Source organism: Drosophila ananassae, chromosome 3R (assembly GCF_017639315.1).
Source record: "Drosophila ananassae strain 14024-0371.13 chromosome 3R, ASM1763931v2, whole genome shotgun sequence".
In the NCBI taxonomy this organism is placed as follows: domain Eukaryota; kingdom Metazoa; phylum Arthropoda; class Insecta; order Diptera; family Drosophilidae; genus Drosophila; species Drosophila ananassae.
The window spans coordinates 13,670,917-13,685,020 of record NC_057930.1 but is presented as its reverse complement, the minus strand read 5'-3'; the positions used below and the strand labels follow the sequence as shown (position 1 = coordinate 13,685,020).

Below are 14,104 nucleotides of genomic sequence, written 5' to 3'. Positions count from 1 at the left end.
GCAGAGCTATTGCTATCGGAAGGGAGCCAACAGCAGAAATTTGGAAACCCCACTTTCTTATAGGGGTACCCCTAGGAAAAAGTTGAAAAATTTTAAAATGCGATTTAAGAAGTATTTTAAATGAGGAATGGAGGTACTAGATGCGCTGATTGCAAAATGGTGTACTATTTGCAGTTCGGATTTAAATTGGCAGAGCTATGGCTATCGGAAGGGAGCCAACAGCAGAAATTTGGAAACCCCACTTTTTTATAGGGAAAGTGGAAAAAAATTGGAAAAAATTGAAAAATTTTAAAATGCGATTCAAGAAGTATTTTAAATGAGGAATGGAGGTAACTGATGCGCTGATTGCAAAATGGTATACTATTTGCAAATCAGATTTAAATTGGCAGAGCTATGGCTATCGGAAGGGAGCCAACAGCAGAAATTTGGAAACCCCACTTTTTTATAGGGGTACCCCTTGGAAAAAATTGAAAAATTTTAAAATGCGATTTAAGAAGTATTTTAAATGAGGAATGGAGGTACTAGATGCGCTGATTGCAAAATGGTATACTTTTTGCAGATCGGATTTAAATTGGCAGAGCTATTGCTATCGGAAGGGAGCCAACAGCAGAAATTTGGAAACCCCACTTTCTTATAGGGGTACCCCTAGGAAAAAGTTGAAAAATTTTAAAATGCGATTTAAGAAGTATTTTAAATGAGGAATGGAGGTACTAGATGCGCTGATTGCAAAATGGTATACTATTTGCAGTTCGGATTTAAATTGGCAGAGCTATGGCTATCGGAAGGGAGCCAACAGCAGAAATTTGGAAACCCCACTTTTTTATAGGGAAAGTGGAAAAAAATTGGAAAAAATTGAAAAATTTTAAAATGCGATTCAAGAAGTATTTTAAATGAGGAATGGAGGTACTAGATGCGCTGATTGCAAAATGGTATACTACTTTCAGATCGGATTTAAATTGGCAGAGCTATTGCTATCGGAAGGGAGCCAACAGCAGAAATTTGGAAACCCCACTTTTTTATAGGGGTACCCCTTGGAAAAAATTGAAAAATTTTAAAATGCGATTTAAGAAGTATTTTAAATGAGGAATGGAGGTACTAGATGCGCTGATTGCAAAATGGTATACTATTTGCAGATCGGATTTAAATTGGCAGAGCTATGGCTATCGGAAGGGAGCCAACAGCAGAAATTTGGAAACCCCACTTTTTTATAGGGGTACCCCTTGGAAAAAGTTGAAAAATTTTAAAATGCGATTCAAGAAGTATTTTAAATGAGGAATGGAGGTACTACATGCGCTGATTGCAAAATGGTATACTACTTGCAGATCGGATTTAAATTGGCAGAGCTATTGCTGTCGGAAGTGAGCCAACAGCAGAAATTAGGAAACCCCACTTTTTTATAGGGGTACCCCTTGGAAAAAGTTGAAAAATTTTAAAATGCGATTTAAGAAGTATTTTTAATGAGGAATGGAGGTTCTACATGCGCTGATTGCAAAATGGTATACTACTTTCAGATCGGATCTAAATTGGCAGAGTTATGGTTTTTGACATAATTCAATATACAGCTCTCTCCACTTCCACTTTTCATCAATTTAAATATGTTACTTAATTAAATTAAATTTTAGTTGGAAATTCAAATTGACGAGCACTTCACTTTGCCGGACAGTTGCAGTGAATAATTTATATCTATTGCATTTGAATTGCTCAATTATGTATACGCCATGTTGGCGGGCAGTTTATTCATAATTTTGCCATTAAATGTGACGAGGAAAAACGGAGAACAAAAAGAAACGGTCCAATTATTTATGTACAAATAAAGCACATTACCTCTGACAGGCATTTCACTTTCATTTCAATTGGCAAGTGGCCGAGCGCAGTCACTTAAATAGCGCGTTAAGCATTTAAATCAATTAAGTTATGTTATGAGACGCACAGTGCTTTTCAAAGCTATAAATCAAGGTGGGCTATTCGGCAAAAAATCAATAAAAATAAAATCAAAACTATTCGCTGAGGTCCCTAAGGACTAAGCTATGTCAAACCAACTTTATTCATTAAACACATGAACAACAAATTGAAATCAAATGTTAACCTACCTCCTGTTCCGCTTGGAAAAATGAATAAATAAATCACTTCAATTGGCCAAATAATTGATATATACAGCCATGATCGCAAATACAGCAAACACCAACAGGCACGTGTAAGCACACATAAATTATAAATGAATACATATTTAAATAAATAATTGGGCAGGATTTGTTGCCATTTTTGTTTTTGCTTATTTTACTTTTTTTTATTGCCATCAACTTTCTAAATATAATTGGCAAAATGTGTAATTTTAATGGCCAACTGCTGTGTGAATATTTTTGCGGTTTGTTTAATTATATTTGCATTTCAACGACAAATTTCCCCACGGGCACCTCCTCCAATGTCAAATATTGAATGGGAAAGGCAAACATAAAACAAAATAAATCAGATTTATTGCGGAAATTGCTCTATGTTGGTCACAGAGAAATTATGTGTTTAAATATGGTTTATAATAAATAATAAATTTGGTTGTAATAAATAATAATATAAATATAATAAATAGAGAGGTTAATTAGAAAACTCTATCGAAAAATTCAACCCAATGGATTTCTCTTTAAATCCACAAAATGCAACATCTCTGGTCCAGTAAGTCAGAATCTTTAGAAATTGATGAATGCCACTCGGTTTTCAGACGGGAAACTGACATTGATACGCCTAATGAAGTGATGTATGCACACAGGATGCAAGCGAGGCATGATGCCAATTTCGTGGCTACTGGTAATGGTAACAGGAGCCAACAAGAGCATTCCTAAGGACAAGGGTATCCTTTGTGAAGCGTATAATGAAAGCTCCGCGAAACTCTTGTCAAATGGCAATAGGCATGGCAATAAGCGAAGTGGGATACACTTGAAAAAAGCAGTGTCTTTCTATTAGGAATTCCATTATCAACAAAAAATCCATCTCTTCATTTAATTAATGATTCAATTATTTTAAATAAACAATCTTAAGCCGCACCTTATCCCATAGTATCCCTATTTGTCCTACCCCCCAATAAAAATAAGTTCGGGGTGGCAAGGAAAAGGAAATTGACCGCAACATTATTCGCCCCGAATGTTGCCAGTGGCAAGTCCAAGGGATTTCATCAGGTATAATTGCAATTGTATATGTACGTGGAACGGTGCGGGTGTGAGTGTGTGGCAAACAGGGTCAAAGGTTGGCGAGCCGAGTGGCGGGTGAAGCGGAAGACTGTAATGCAGGATGGGTCCTTTGCGTGCTGCTTGACAGAGTTAACATTTTAATTGTCATGAAATATTCATTTGCGGGGAGTTGCAGGACGATGTCCTAACATGAAAATAGTTTTTGCATGCAATGTCAACCCTTGCTTACACGAGAACGGGTGGATTAAAGCCATCCGATATATTTATTTAAAAAACTTTAATAGGAGCAAATTTTTAAAGTCTGATACGAGTAAAAGTAGCAATAATAATAAATATGGAATTTTTCCAAGTAGCTGCCAAGCAACAATTAATATTAATGTGTTAATGGAATTGCGAGCAAGACCCTTAAAACTTTTAAATCTACCCTCTTACCGGCATTTCTCCCTATTAACTATTTAAGGCGTGACAATAAAGGAGAGACAGCATGTCCATAGCCAAATAGCCGAGGAGTCTTTAAAGTGACTTTGGGTCGCCATTTAAAACTTAGGACAAGCATTATCCTTCCCCGCTGACTTTCTCCTACCGCCCCCATCACCCCCGTGACTTTTGTTGTTATTGCTGTTTATGTGGGGGCGTCTGCTTTGTTTGTCAAGCGATTAAGTTGTAATTATGCGATGCTACGTGTCCAAAGACTTGGAATGAGTTTTGGTTTCCAGACCCGGTTTTATTTTCCCACTCTTATTTGTGGGTTTTGCAGGTTGTCCTCCAAGGAATCAGTGGCAGGGGATTATGGCGTCTAATGAGTTTACGTTAATGGGCGTGGCATTCGGACTCGGCCGAGATCAAGTGTAACAAAGTCAGATGCAATGAGCCGAAGGTGAGAAGAAGGAGCTAAATAGCGGACAAGTGAAGCGAATGGGGCAAGGGATAAAGGACGACATAAAGGAGGCTTGTTAAATGCCAATTAGAAAGACGGATGGCAGAGCAAAAAATAGAAAAATGCCTCAGAGTCTGCTCCGACAACCATAAGTCAAAATTGAAGAGAAGGGAAAAGGAACACAGGCTAAAAAAAAAACACAATTGCAGGCAGCATAGACTAAAACTGACACATAAAAAAACTGAAAAATAGATTTTAGGCATATATTTTTCAGTTTTAGTTTCTCAATTTCTTAAAAATTATCAAAACTCGAAACTAAAAACTTGTAACAAAACAGAAATAAAAATTTTCATAGCATACTTTTATGGGCACCACCCAAGTACTACCAAAAATGCATCCAATTTCCCTCTATGTTTTGGGAGCTATTATATTAAATAGATTTAATATAAATCTATTTAAAAATTCTTCAATTTTTAAGCCCCACAAATAACCGATTATCAATTAAAAATATTATGCAAACTTAAACCGACAAATTGCAGACTAAATAAATAGATTTTACGCTTAAATTAAATCAACGTTTCACCTGTGCCTTGGATTAGATGATAAATAAATAATCGACTGCCTAATTAACATATTGAAAATGTTCCCGACAATAACAAAATTGAATAGATAATGCAAATGATAATGAAGCTGGAGCAGCCAGAGTGTGTATCTCTACAATATTTTGGAGCAAACAATTTGCGCAATTAAATATGAAATGTAAATATGAAATCAGCTTAATGTCGACACATTAGGGAAATTTTTCGAGACACATTTTCCTTTTTTGGGTGCGAGGAAGCCGGCGTCACGTATGCCATATTAAGATATCGCCTTAGTCATATACATTTTTAATGTGCTAATTTTTCAAAAAATATTTTCCCGCGCTCGTAATCTTCCAGAGCGTGAAAAAGACAGCCGGAGATAAAAAAGAAGAGGGGAACACATACACACACGGAGGCGGCACACGTTGCATGCCCCACGTGCTGCTGGTAGCATTTTCCTGCTGGCGGTGCTCCGTCAGCCGGATATCCTTTTGTTGTTGAGCGTCTTCGACTTTTATCGCTGCTAATAGGCCACGTCACCTGCGAAGGCGGAAAGCAGAGATGAGGCCAAAAAGCGAGCAAAGCAAATCGCAGGCAAAACAATAAAAGAAAGCCAAGTGCAGCCTGAAGGCCTTCCTTCCACTCGACTCACAAGCAGCCGCCGCAACTCACTCAGCCCAAAAAGGAGATAACCGAAACAATAACAGCAGTCCAAATAAGGAAGGAAGTACAGTGAAGCCTGAATAAAATACATGTATGTAAATTAATTAATAATATCAAGGGGCTTGGCTTCTTCTTTTAGCTTGCAGTTTTTGAAGTGTTTCTGTGGTATAGTTTGGGGTTACCACTATCAAGTAATTACTGTACCAAAATTTTACGCATAGCAACTACGATTTACGAGTAACATATTTGAAAACTTTTATCGTTCAAAAGTGTAAACTGGTAGTGGGTGGTGGCAAGTTTAAGCTTATGGAAAAACGCATTCACATAACTTGCAAATTCTCCCAACTTTCGGAGAATCTTTGAAGCCTCGGCTCGAACCTGAACCTAAATGGGAACTGTGGAATTATTTCAGGTATTTCAGGGTCTCGACTTAACGCTCAACTATTTAAAGCTCCAAACATGCTCGTATATTTTCCCCACATAATTAGTTGCGCTTAAAGTTTGGTTTATGCTACCTTTTTTTTTTTTTGGTGAGGATGGGAGGAGGTTCATTCCTTGGGTGGATGTTAGCCATGTAGGTCAGAAGGGCGGTTCGGGCTTGGTTTTACTCCCTTTGGGCCATAAAGTGCGTGGTCTCTGTTACGGTTGCAGTTGGCCAAAAGAGCTTACAGTGCGATGTTGCGGCAATGTTTCAGTTATTGCTTGTTATTTTAAATATCATCCGTTACAATAATTGATCAACTATTGTAATTGTTTTTAGCCTTTATGATTTTTTTATTGACTTTAATTTTGTAATAGTACTTCCTTCCAATCCAATATTTACACTTTAATAATTTAGTTAGCTATTGGAAAGATGTTGCATGCCTGTCTCAAAACTCAGTTTAGGCGAAAAGTGGCTTTTTGGGGTTAATAATCCCCCAAACAAATGCAAACACGAACCTTAACAAACATTTAATTTTCTACATGCAACAAATGCAGGCTAATAGACTGTTAGGTTAACGGCAGCCATGCTGCTTTGCCTTCGTGCGCTGCTCTGTTAAATGGGCAGAGGGCTCTCTCTCGAACCTGCATGATGCTCGCTCGAACTTGGTTCGATTGGACTTGGATTTTTTAAAAATTAGTTAATTAGTTAACAAATAAAATTAGTTTATTTTAATGTTTGATTTTTTTTATTTTGGTTTAGTTTTATTATTTATGATTTAGTTTAATTTTTTTTAATGCATTATAGCATTTATTAATTAATATAGCATATATTTCAATTTATTGTGTTCCCTACGAAAAACGTTATATTTTTAATATATTCTGCGCAAGTTTCGAGAATCTCAGGAAAAGCTTTCGAGGAGATCCGCAAATAATTTAACAAAAGCCTTGGCTAAAAGGCACCTCTTAGAAAGTAAATTTAATAGTGAACAATTTACAAAAAAAAATTAAAACCTCAACAAAATTAATTAAGGACAAGGCGCTTGAAGTTTCGAGAAGCGCAGGGAAAGCTTTCGAAGAGATCCGCATACAATTTTTTAAAATCCTTGGCTAAAACGCACCTTTTTGAAAGTAAATTTGATAGTGAAAAATTTATCAAAATTTACAATTTATAAAATACAATATATAAATAAACAATTTATAAAAAAAAAAAATAATAAACTCAAAAAAAAAAAATAAAGAACGTGGCGCGTGTTTGAAGAACGTTGCAATCGCGCTATAGCCCATTGCAAGAGTTATCTACCAATATCGCCATTATGGAAAGCACAAAATGAAATTAATGATAGGAAATTATTAGAAGAAGAAAAAAAACCCACGAAATATCTGCGATAATGAATTAAAGAAATAAGTTGCCCATTGAAAAATCATTTTATAATTCAAATAAAAAATTATATATAAAAAATATATATAAAAATAAAATAAAAAAGAAAGAAGAAACTAGAACCTATTTGGTCTATGGCTCGCCACAAACTGAAGCTTTCACGTTGGATAAACTTATTTATTGACTTTAAAATAGTAGGGCTGCATTTGACAAATATTAAATTTGTAACGCGTACAGCTTCGATGCAGGTTTTCAATAATTCAGTCACTCTAAAATTCTAAATTTTAAATTTAAAATATGTGATATCGATATGATTATCGTTTGATAAAAATATAGTCTATTATATACTATTGTTAATATTAAATTAATGCATATTATGGTAGATACATATATTCTTTTTCTAACTCTACATTTAGTTTACTTCTATAAATTTCTCAAAATAGCTGTGCTACCCATGAAGTTCAGGTGCTTAATTTTTAGCATTGAAGCACCTGTGCTTAAGGCCTTACAGTGGCGACTGTTGAGTTTTGGCCAAAACAACCTCTCATTCGGCCCATAGTCGCTTGGCTTCGTGCGCTGCTCTGTAAAGCGGTTAACAGCGGCCTTTAAGCCAGCTTCGGTTCTTGGCTTTCAGCCTGCTGTTTTCTGGTTTCAGTTTCAGTCACCTGTGACTGTTCAAGCGCTTCGGACGTCGTCGGTGGATACTCCGGGAAATTCCGGAAAAAGCGAGGGAAATTCGCAGAGAGAGTTCTTTCGTCGCATTGTACGTGTGTGTGTGTGCTTGTGTGTATCTGTGTATGTGTGATTTTTGTGTTAATTCTTGCATGCTTTCCGCTTATCATTTGCACTTGCAAGCGCATTCTGTTCTCAGAAACGACAAACAACAAAAGAATACCCAAAACCAATCCTGTTTTAGAACCTGTTTTATTTTGGATTTTTGGTTTTGATTTTATTTGTGATTTGATGTGATTTGGACTGAATGCGAGAAGCAACGGTTTCTAGTTAGAATTTAAAACGCGCGCCGTGACGTCGCCGCCATTGCCGCCTATCGATAGAAGTTTTTTATTTGGTTTACCGTTAGGCGGCGGTCCAATGTTGTCTTGATTCGAGCCGAGCCGAGCGGAGCCGTTGTTGTTGTTGCTTTTCTCAAGTGGCCAGCTCCAGCAGAGCGTGCATCTGTGTTTAGAAAGCCACTTTGGCGTCTGAGACCCCACCAGTCTCTCCATCTTTGGCAGTTGAAAGCCAGTAAAAAGGAAAAAAAATATATATAAGACAGACACAAGAACCCGCTTAGAAGACTTAATTAAATTTAAAGCACACTCTTGGCTCGAAAATGCGCCTTAAAGCCAGACTTTACCGAGATTGACCGACTTCTTGTAGCGAAACCAAAAAAAGCAGAAAATAAATGCTGATAACCGTTAATTGATTTGTTTGTTGTTGAAATTGTTGCGGGAAATTGGATAAATACTTTAGCCGGAAATGTCAATAAAAAAAAGTACCCAAATAACAGAGAAAGAATCTACAAAAGTTTCGTGGCTTATTTGCATTCAATTAACGGTGACAATAGATTTGATCAGAAACTGAAAATAAAACAGATTTTAAATGGAAAAAAAAGTGGGGAAGATTTACTTATTTTTTGAATGAAATGCAGATAATTTTTTGGCCTTTATTATCATATTTTTTTTTTAAATAATAACAACTAACTAGAAAATTAATGACATTTTTTTATTCAATTTAAATAGAATCGCCATTATGCAAAAATAATCACATTTAGTTCAAAATCTAAATGCCACAAACAATATGCAAAAATTGTGTTGAATAAATCTGCCACAGAAACCAAAAACCCCAAAAAAAAAAGAACATTTTTCGAATGCAATCATTCATAATTATTACTTTTGGAATTCCATTCGAATTTTCATTCAGTAGCCTTTCGGTTCTTTTTGGGGGAAAACCACATGAAAACATTCGGGTGGCAAACAGGTTGCCATAAGCCCAACAGCAACAAAAACAACAATAATATTGCCAAATCAAACACGTGCACGGAACGGAAAAGGTTAACAAGAATAGAAACTACAAAAACAGGCAACAAAAATTGTTAACAACATTACATCTTTTATTTTTTGCCTTTTATCAGACAAAGCCAAATAAACCAAAATTTTAAAACCACGCGCTAACTGAACTAAATACAAAAAAAAAAAATCGACTCCGGAAAAGTAAAAAAAAAAACGGATATAAAGAAATTTCAAGCGTTTGGCATTTTGTCAACCAGTAAAGGGCCAAGCGAGAAACGAGAAAAAAAATAATAAAACAGGGAAGAGTGGTGCACAAGTGGCTGCAACAAAAGGCTGCTCCCGAACCACCGAACCTGCGACCTCTGACCCAACCCAAAAAAAAAAAACAAACGAAAATCTCCCTGGCCGGAAAACGCTTGTTTCGACACGCAAGAGAAAGAGACGGAGAAGTAGCAGCCGGGCCGGGCTAGTGACAAGAAACAACAGCAACAACAACAAAACAAACAGGTGAGAACGGGGACCTGCATGAATGAATACGTGGCGGGGGGGTGGAGGTGAGTGAGTGTGGGTTTGTGTCTGTGTCGGAATGAATGAATGGGGCCCAGAACAGTGAAATGTGGCAAGGTACAGTGATAACACAATATAAGAAATTTTGAAAATAATAGTTTCAAAATGAAAAATAAAGTAAGAAAAAATTTAAACTTGTTCGGAGTTTCTGAGCTCTTCTTATCTACTGATTTTCTAGAACCAGTTAGGAATTCTAAGGTAAATAACATAAAATTTTTACTCATCAAGAAAGACTATATTGGAATTACTACTGTACCACTTGCCCAGGGCGCGATAAAGTGATTGAAACTGATAAAGAATAATAAAAAAAAGGCTTTCCCTCTGCGCGAGGATTTTCCCAAACAATTCTTTTTGGTTGAGGCTGAGGCTGGAACTGGGACTGGGAGTGTTTTTTGTTTTTTTTTTAACTTGGTATCCCATCCGATTCGACTTCCCCACTGCGAAACAGAAACAGGGGAAGCCTGCTCAATAAGCAATTAATATGCACAAGTGTCTGCCGAGAGAGTTCCTCCCGAAATCTTCGAGTGGAAATGGGCGCGGGTTTTCCACTGACTTGCTCCGTGGGAAAATACCAAGCAAAAAAAAATAAAAAAAAAAAGAAAAGAATGAAAAACCATGCCCAGCGTGGCACATTGTTTCGGTTTACCCCGCAGTGTTAAGAGCTTAATTTAGTTTGAAAAAGGTTTTTCAACTTGATGAAAATTGAGTTTGCTTTTATTTTTTTTGTTTTCAAAGAAATTAAAGACCAGAAAAAGTCTCTCAAAATACTAAAAAGAAAGGAAAACAGGAAACACTTTAATTAAATTTAATAAAAAAAAAAGACTTTATTCCTTTTGATTTTTTGCGTAATTTTATTGATATTGAGTCCCATTTTCTGTAATTTAATAAACTGCCAGAGTTTTCTCCCAATTAGACACAAAAAAAAAATGTGTTCTGCGAATGGGAATGAATCATGGTTCGGCATTATCATTAATTTCAACGAAAATCAGGTTCTATTATCTCAATTGAAATTTCCCTTTGAGTAATTTGAGACCAAATTCGATTCCCTTCTTGCCAGTGACTTCCATTTTCCTCGCTTGTTTCGCCATTTTTTTTTTTCGCCCCAGACTCACGACTGCAACTTTAATCTTTGGCAATTTATATTTGCTTTTGTTGCCACTAGTACTAACCAAATTCATTCAGAACACACACACAGAACTATTGTTAGAGCCAGAAGCGTAGTTTCAAGATATTTGAAATTAAATTTAATTAAATAACAAGTCTACAAGTGTTCTGACATTGATTGAAATCCTTGCCGCCATTTTTAATTCATTTTTTGTTCGACCATGATGGCGCGATGGTGGCATGGCGGTTATCCCTTTCTTGCTAAGCCCATGGCCTTGCTGCAAATAGCTGGCCAAGTTAACCAGGAAAAGTTGCAAAAAGCGTCGGAAGGAATGCCAAAAATGGTAGAACAAGAAAGAAAAACAATGCCACAAAAGGGCACAAATAATGCGCTACGTATTGTTGTAGTCAACTCGATTCCGGCGAGACTCTTGTGAAATATCGCACTTTGCTTATAGAAATTGTTATCTATATATGCTGGAAATAGAAATTCAAGAAAAGTCCGTATAAACAAAAACACAAACAGAACAAGAAACAGAAACAGCAACAAAGACAGAAACGTATGGCAAACAAAATGCTCCAATGGAAGGGGCATGGGGCAGGAAAAAAAAAAACCAAAGTAATGTGAAACACAATAAAACACAATAAAAGTGTCTAACTTTATGAAGAAATGAAAGTTAAAATGTGTGTGTGTGCGTGTTTTCGAAGGGGGGAAAAATGGTGGTAAAGTCCCACTCCTCTATAGAAACCCCCCCTAATTTTTACCATCTTCTACTTCTCACAGCATCTTCGCCGGCTTCATTAGCGGCAATTGAGTTGATTCCACTGCCTCTATATATTCTCTTTCGTTGATCTTGATCGTGAACTCGAAAATATTTAGAAAATGTGTTAAAGTCATGGCCAAGAAGCTGTGGGGCTTGGAGACTCGTGTTTGGGTTTTGAGAAGAAAGCGTGCAAATTATGGTTTCTAGGAAACTGGGTGCCTACCAACACCTGCTCGATCATAATCCACAGATACAGTGGTTTATTTAGCAATTAATGGTCTGTTTTTTAGACTGTTATTACCTTTAAACGTTGATGAAGATTCCTAACCACTTATCATCTTTGAAAGCCAAACCCAAACCCATAACGTTAAAAGGCAAAGTGTTTCCTCTGCTAAATACCAACTGTTTCCTTTTGGCCAACTCAGTGTTATGGCCAGCACTTCCTAAGATTCTTACTAGTGTCTGGGTTCCCCCCTTTCGGGTAATTGAATTATGATCAGGGAGTGTGTCAAGAGCGGGCCTGGGGAGCTTACAAAGCTAATGAACACACTCTGAAGGGTAGTCGAGTGAGTCAAGACGACAGGCCACATCATTATGGAGAAGAGCTCCAATGTGATAATGATGTTGATGTTGCTGCCACTCCACTCCAGTGGAGAATTTCAAATTCGTTGGAAAGAGAAAAGAGAAATAAAACAGAGTCGCGGCAATGAACTCGAAAGAAGAAATGCTGGCAAACAAATGCAGACAAACAAAAAGAAGTGGTAGAACCGGCGGCCTGCACCAGAATGCATATCTTAAGAGCTGCCAACGACAGAGATGGCCAATAACAAAGACCGAAAGAGATGGCCAGATAATGCAGCCTGGAGATGCAGTTGCAGTTGCAGTTGTTGGTGCATCATTATTATCCGGCTAAGATTTTTGTTGGCCTATTAGTGAGATGGCCAGTGGCACAAAGTTTTCATCTCGGCAGCTGCAAAATAATGCCAGAAATGCACTTAAAAGTAAAATGTGAAAATAATTTAACTTTTTATCGATATTATTTTCATGGAATGATCCAATGATAGAGGCTTAATAATGATAATGTAATTTTCATTTTTAAATAAGAGAAATATTTTATAAAATAATTTAAACTATTTTTCCAAGTGGCCAACTTGAAGATGCATCTGGTTTATACATTTTTTTGACTTAAATGCAGTTGGCAGTGTGAAAGAGAGGGTGGAAAAGAGGGAGATATACCCAACACTAGACGTAGAGGTCATTCCTCCGGCGTTTATCACGTTTAGCTATGCCGAACCCCCAACTCCCCCCCACCCAAGGCACTTTATTAACATATTTCTCTTTCCCTTTCTAACTACCTGCCTTTTTATTTTTGTTTGTTAACGCTTTTGGTGGAGCATCTATTGTTGTTGTAAGATCTACCAAGTGTGGTTCAGACTTTAGGTGTTGACTTTTCTTATTTTTTTTCATATTATGTACATAGTTTATTTATTATTCCGAGAGACTCTATCTTATCTAGATTAAAGAAAAAGAACCCTATTGAAAGATCCAACTATTATGCTTTTAAGAATAAAATATTACTGAAAAGCTTCTTTCTTTGGGCCATCAATAATTGAAATGATTTCAGTGAACTTTGGTATTTTTTTGGTTACAATTTGTATGGAATATAAATACATTTTGAAGGGTATTCCCTTGACGATTACGCTTGTCAGTTGCATTTTGTTGCCCTTTTTTTGCGGCCATTTTGCGTCCTCATTTCCTCTGGTGCGCCCACGAGCGACCTCAAAAAAAAAAGGCGGGAAAAAAAGAACTAGCGAGGGAAATAGAAGCTGTCTGGAAAAGAAACCAACTTGGGTCCAGCCAGGCACTAGGCACTCCCCATGTCCAAAGTTCCAAGCTCACTATCCCAAGCTTCTTTTGACTGCCGAGCTGCTGGTGACGCCTGCTTTAATGCATGCCCGTTTTTCCTTCCGTTTTTGTTGTATTATTTTAGTTTTTTTTTTGTTTTTTTGGCCTACGGTTTTTGGCCAACAGGAAATGGCCGACATTAGACCGGCTGGCACGTGTTTATGTTGCTTTGCTGTTATTTTATGCTCCACGCTGGGTCAGGAAATGCGACAGAAAAATGCATTTGCAGTTTCCATGGAATTTCCCTGCATTCATGACTAAAAACGGTTGGCATTTTTGCATTCTACTTCTCTAGTTCTCTCTAAGTTTTTTTTTCTAGTATTTTTAGCCATCGTTTTTTAAGCGATCTGTGTTTTTTTGGTTGGCTTTAGATTTTATTTTCATTTCGGTTTAATCTAGCAAAGAAATAAACGGAAATACCAACTATATCTTTTATATGGGATACTGAGCCGGAGAAAATTACGTTTTTATGCTCCTGCACCTATAAACCCAAAAATAAATGACATTTTTCGTTTAATTTTTGTGTTTTTTTTGTGCTATTTTTGGGTGCTGTCGAAACTTCAATTTTTGTAGCAGCTATAAAGCGGAATTCGTATTTTAATTCCAATTTCATACGTGGCTTTTGTTAAATAGGTTCAATAAGGATGGTTC

The 14,104-nt window shown here is 36.7% G+C and overlaps 1 protein-coding gene across 1 annotated transcript in view; it reads left to right on the top strand.

The window, feature by feature from the left end:
* Positions 1 to 7,739: 7,739 nt before the first annotated feature.
* LOC6498654 overlaps positions 7,740 to 14,104 on the top strand; it is a 50,845-nt gene continuing 44,480 nt past the window's right edge. Inside the window, exons 1-2 of the mRNA XM_014906732.3 lie at positions 7,740 to 7,896; positions 9,236 to 9,620. The gene's annotated coding sequence lies outside the window, so the exon portion shown is untranslated. The remainder of the gene's footprint in view (positions 7,897 to 9,235; positions 9,621 to 14,104) is intronic.